The 5,326-nt window shown below is 32.9% G+C and overlaps 1 long non-coding RNA gene across 1 annotated transcript; it reads right to left on the bottom strand.

The window, feature by feature from the left end:
* Window positions 1-268: 268 nt before the first annotated feature.
* On the bottom strand, window positions 269-3,236 carry LOC309500900. Its single transcript, XR_014206723.1, has 2 exons — window positions 2,770-3,236; window positions 269-1,377 (listed from the first exon to the last, which is right to left on the bottom strand). It is a non-coding gene; the product is annotated as an uncharacterized lncRNA (long non-coding RNA).
* Between the last annotated feature and the right edge of the window lie 2,090 nt (window positions 3,237-5,326).

The raw sequence follows: 5,326 nt of genomic DNA, 5'->3' as shown, positions 1-5,326 counted from the left end.
AATCTACACAATATTTTGTGTGATTTTGCCAGAATTTATTTACTAGTCTACACTTTTTTCTAAATCTGCTTTGTGATCAGGTTTACAGTATCTGGGTCTACTTTCAATAAAAAAAGATAAAATGCTATGAACTTAATGGTTAATGTTGATGCTGATGCCCTATACTAAAGGTCAAGTTAAAGGTTAAATTAACCTTGATAACATAGATACTAAACATACTTTCATAGATGATAACCTCATTCATTAAAGAAGTACATGATAAATAAAGAAAAGCCACTACCATACTTTTATTGTAGAGTGGAAAGATAAGCACTTTCAGTAAATAATATCACATATGCTAGCTTTTGTCCCTTTCCATGACAGACAATACACAATATACCTGAAAAGAAACATATAAAATGACAAATAAGTAAATTTTGGGTAATTTGAAAAAGGAGAGGTGGATACTGAAAAACACAGTGAAAATATTATATATAATATAATAATCATTATATATAATATAACAGTCACCAAATAACATTATGATTAACCCAAACCACAGTTTATATACACCATGACCATAAGTACCATGACAGATAACATTAGGAATGACAGTTTACATCCAAGGTGTGACTAGCAGTCAAACAGTGAAATATTTAACAATTATTGCCAGTTTCAAAGCTGTTTGTGTACACAGATTAGATTTCCTCTTGTCTATATATAGGCTACACAGCATCACAATACAGACAGAGGAAGAGCAAGTGACGCAGAGTCTTATGTGATTAATAGTATATTTTGGATCTTGGCTTAAGTCTAAAAGTCAAGGGCAGGAAAACAAATACAAGTCACACATTAATGAATATAATAATCCAGCAAACCTTGCGATCTGTTCAAGACAGTTCCACCAAAATATAATTGTCAGGCTTGCGTTATCTGTGCATTAAAATCATCAAATAAAATATGAAATTGAAAAAGAGCAGAGGAGATGGCATTGGATGCTGCTTCAGAGAGCTTTGGTGTTATATGCATGTACTGTGTGCAATGCACTCAAATGAACTTACAAAAAAAAAAAACATACACGCATTCACATACACACAAAACATACAGGTAGCTGACTAGTAGGGCAGGCAAAAATAAACACTAAGTCCTGTGAGAACAAGGAATCAGAGCCAGACTAGAATACTAGCAACCTTCTGGGAACCAGACATACACAGCCAACTATGCCTGGCAAGGCCAACTCGCCTGAATCCTGCCAAAGAGGTCTGGCTCATGCCAGCACCAAAGCAACTCTCACTTAGAGCGAGTATTGAATATGGGGCAGGCAAGGGTGTCAGCCGAGCAGGAAAGATCACAGGCACAGAAGATGCCCACTGTAGCCTCACCTCGGAGTAGAGAGCCCTAGAAAGGAGAAGATGAGTCAGTATTAGAGAGGTGCTATTCAACGCTCTAGTGCTCACTGGGCTTTTTCACGTGGGAGCAGACGAGAAATTACATCTTATGAAATCAGAGTGGATTACCCACCTCTGAAGATAACCAATGAATGTACATATGGTTAATGGAACATATTCTAAAGAAAATTTGTGGCGTTCACCTATGTAAAATTAACCACTATGCTGTGCTTAGAAAAAGGGGGGGGCATTGGATGTTTAAATGTCAGATTAATATCATAACTCAATTTATGTAAAATAAAAAGTATCAACAACATTATGGTATTATTTATATCTGTAGCACAAACAGCTTGCTCAATAACAAAAAGACACTGTCATTATATTTTCAAAACAGCATTACTTCACTCTCTGTAAAAGTGCAGCCGCAATGAGAAAAAGCAAAACAGTACAACCATAAAGTTTTACTGGTGTTATTAAAAAGGATTCTGCAGTTCACTTATTGAGTGCTTAGGTTTCTTAATAAAAGAGCTGTAGCTAAACAGCGCCGTCGGTTTGGAAACTATACCAGGGGAACCAGATTTTATTATCAACATTCAGCCATGTTTGATCAAATTGGATCTCAAACAAACACGAAAAACCATCAGCCAACACACTGGTTGATCTTATCGAATGACGGAAGGCTGTCAGCAGGTTTGTGTTAGATTAAAGCAAATTTACTCATCTCTTCGTGGATGGCTCACCAATATTTATGATTCTAGGTCAATTCCAAGATATAACAAGCAAAAACACAGCAAATGCATAGTGGTTTTCACCAAACACACATAGGCATATGTTATCTAATATCTAATCAGAATGATTCACTGACAACACATACTACAATAAAACCCAAGTGAATGGTGTTCAATTTTATTACTGTGTGCATCCTTTCTTGTTGAGCTTTGAACCTAGTAACCTCTTTCTTGACTAGAGCATTTTGTCAGAGCACGACCAACACAATAGGGCATTACTCTGCAGGGATCCAAACTCCAATAGCATTAGTACAAACCCTCCAGAGAAAGACATGCAACATGCATATGGTTAAAACCACCCATTTTATACAGGCTCCAAAAAGTTGCTAATGTATCATGGCCATTACATTCAGGCAATGCCACAAAAGTGGCTGGGTATGAGTTACTAGGACAGCAGGAGAAGTATTTTTAGAGTCCTCGTGCACTGAGACTCCTTGTTTGTAACACAATGAGCCTGGTTGGTTCTCATCACATTCATAATGCCTCCATGGTGAAAGTCTGGCACGTTATGTTAACTTGTGTGTGAGTGAGCGGGCGAGCGTAATCTCAACACTGCTGTTTGAAGATACATATTGACAATTGTGCTTCTATGCTGGCTTTCAGGGTGTGTTTACAAACCTCCCAGAGTTCCTGTCCATGTTGTGTTCTGCCGGCATCCTTTGAGGACAATCCATCAGTACAGGGCATGTTCAGCCTATTATCAGTGCACTGATAAGATAATCAAACATGTCACTCTCTACACAAAATGTTAGTTTCTGTCTTTCAAACAAATCCACCAACATACTAGGAAGAAATCAAAGAACTGGTACAGGTCTCTATGAGCTTACAAAACAACATACAGAGGGGGGTCAAGAGGTCTGTTTATTTCCATAGATTTCAAATGCCAGTTTACTCCACTATGTCTCTTATGTTCATCAAAGCTGCATTTATTTAATAAAAAATACAGTAAAAGTAATATTGTGAAATATTATTTTAAAATAACTGTTTTCTATTTTAATATATTTTATTATATATATATATATATATATATATATATATATATATATATATATATATATATATATATATATATATATATATATATATATATATATATATATATATATATATATATTATTCCTGGCATGGCAAAGCTGAATTTTCAGCAGTCATTACTCCATTCTTCAATGTCACATGCATGATCCTTCGGAAATCATTCTAATAAACTGATTTGGTGACATTTCTTATAGGCCTAATTATCAATGTTGAAAACAGTTGTGATAGAAAGTTTAAACAGCATTTATTTGAAATAGATATATTTTATAACAATATAAATTACCTTACTGTGATTTTTGATCAATTTAATGCAGGCTTGCTGAATAGCCTACATACATACATATATATTTATACACACAAACATGCATATATACACACACACACACACACACACACACACACATACATATATATATATATATATATATATATATTTATTAATAAAATAACATACATATATATTATTTATTTATTTATTTATAAAACAACATACATATATTTATTAATAAAATAACATACATATATATTATTTATTTATAAAACAACATACATATACATATACATATATATATATATATATATATATATATATATATATATATATATATATATATATATATATAATGTATGTATGTATGTATGTATGCACGGCTGTACAGTAAAAGATTGGTCTGTGCGATGAATAAATGTACCACTGTAGCATGCGTGCGATACAGTTTTGTAAACTCCGTTACTTATGTTTAATTCCATACATGACAACAGTCGTTTTATACTTGTGCTTATGCGATATCAAGATTTTTGATCGTGGAAGATTTAATGTCTCCACGATCTGCTTTTGAAGAAATATGGTAGTAACTGGACTTTATCTTTCGCGTTTGATTGTGCTAATACTGTCAAATACACACAAGGTTTACATTAACGTTTCTTGATGTGCAGGTCTTAAAGTGACAGCACCTAGTAAACATGCTGTCTCTTGTCCTTAAAGGAATAGTTCACCCCAAAATAATTTGTCATGATTTACTCACTCTCATGTTGTTCCAAGCCTGTATTAATTTCTTTCTTGTGCTTAATTCAAAAGATGATATTTTGAAGAATGTGGGTATTAACAGTTGCTGGTCCCCAATGACTTCCATAGTACGAAAAAAATATATACTTTTAGAAGTCATTGATGACCAGCAACTGTTTGGTTACCCGCGTTCTTCAAAAACTTTTATGTTCAACATAAACATCAGGTTTAAAACAACTTGAGAGTGAGAAAATGATGACAGAATTTTCATTCATTTCACTCTTGACTGAAGAACTTTAATACAGTAGCTTTAATGAGAATCAATGTATAATTTATACAGTGAAGTGTATATAGCGTTTTATTTTTATAATTGTTCATTTCATTTCTTTCTTAAATTCTACTGTTAAATACATCTCCTGTAGCTGAAAAAAATAAAGCACCATTTATTTCATTTGTATATTATGTTGTGTATCTTTGTTCTTATTTTTAATAACAAAGATAAAATATAATACAATAAAGATTTTTATCTTCACCTACTTTGGCCTAAATGTCTGCCATTCTTTTTTATTATATATTTTGTAACTTTGTAAGGCTTTGTTTTTAAAATAGGAAAATTAGTTTGGCTGTCTTGCTCAGTCACTTGCAAAATAGTAAAACCAACATGAAAAAAAATCGTGATAAAATCATGAATTGTGATTTTCCTGAAAACAATCGTGATATGATATTTTTGCCATATCACCCACCCCTCTACTTGTGCTACAACTGTTTGGCCTGTGCTACAAAACTTTCATCCTCTGTATGCATGTGCATATATATATATATATATATATATATATATATATCACATACACATATTACACATACATACACACATATACGACTATACATGTATAGTTTGGGATAAGATTACCGAATAAGATAGTGAAAGACCAAACCAACCAATGAGCACTCTCAAGATAATAAATAAACTTGATAAACTTACACAGAATATTAATTAACAGAAAGTGGGGCATTTAATTATTCTGATCACAGAAAGTCTTTACATATACATCCTGGTTGCTACAGTAGATGCAAAAACAAACCAGATGAGGACCAAAATATTTGTGACTCGTGAGAGTTTACTGTCAGTC

The sequence above is a fragment of the Leuciscus leuciscus genome (genome assembly GCF_965113295.1).
Source record: "Leuciscus leuciscus genome assembly, chromosome: 6".
Taxonomy (NCBI): domain Eukaryota; kingdom Metazoa; phylum Chordata; class Actinopteri; order Cypriniformes; family Leuciscidae; genus Leuciscus; species Leuciscus leuciscus.
Note: the sequence above shows the minus strand (reverse complement) of the source record. Positions and strands in the feature narration are given on the sequence as shown.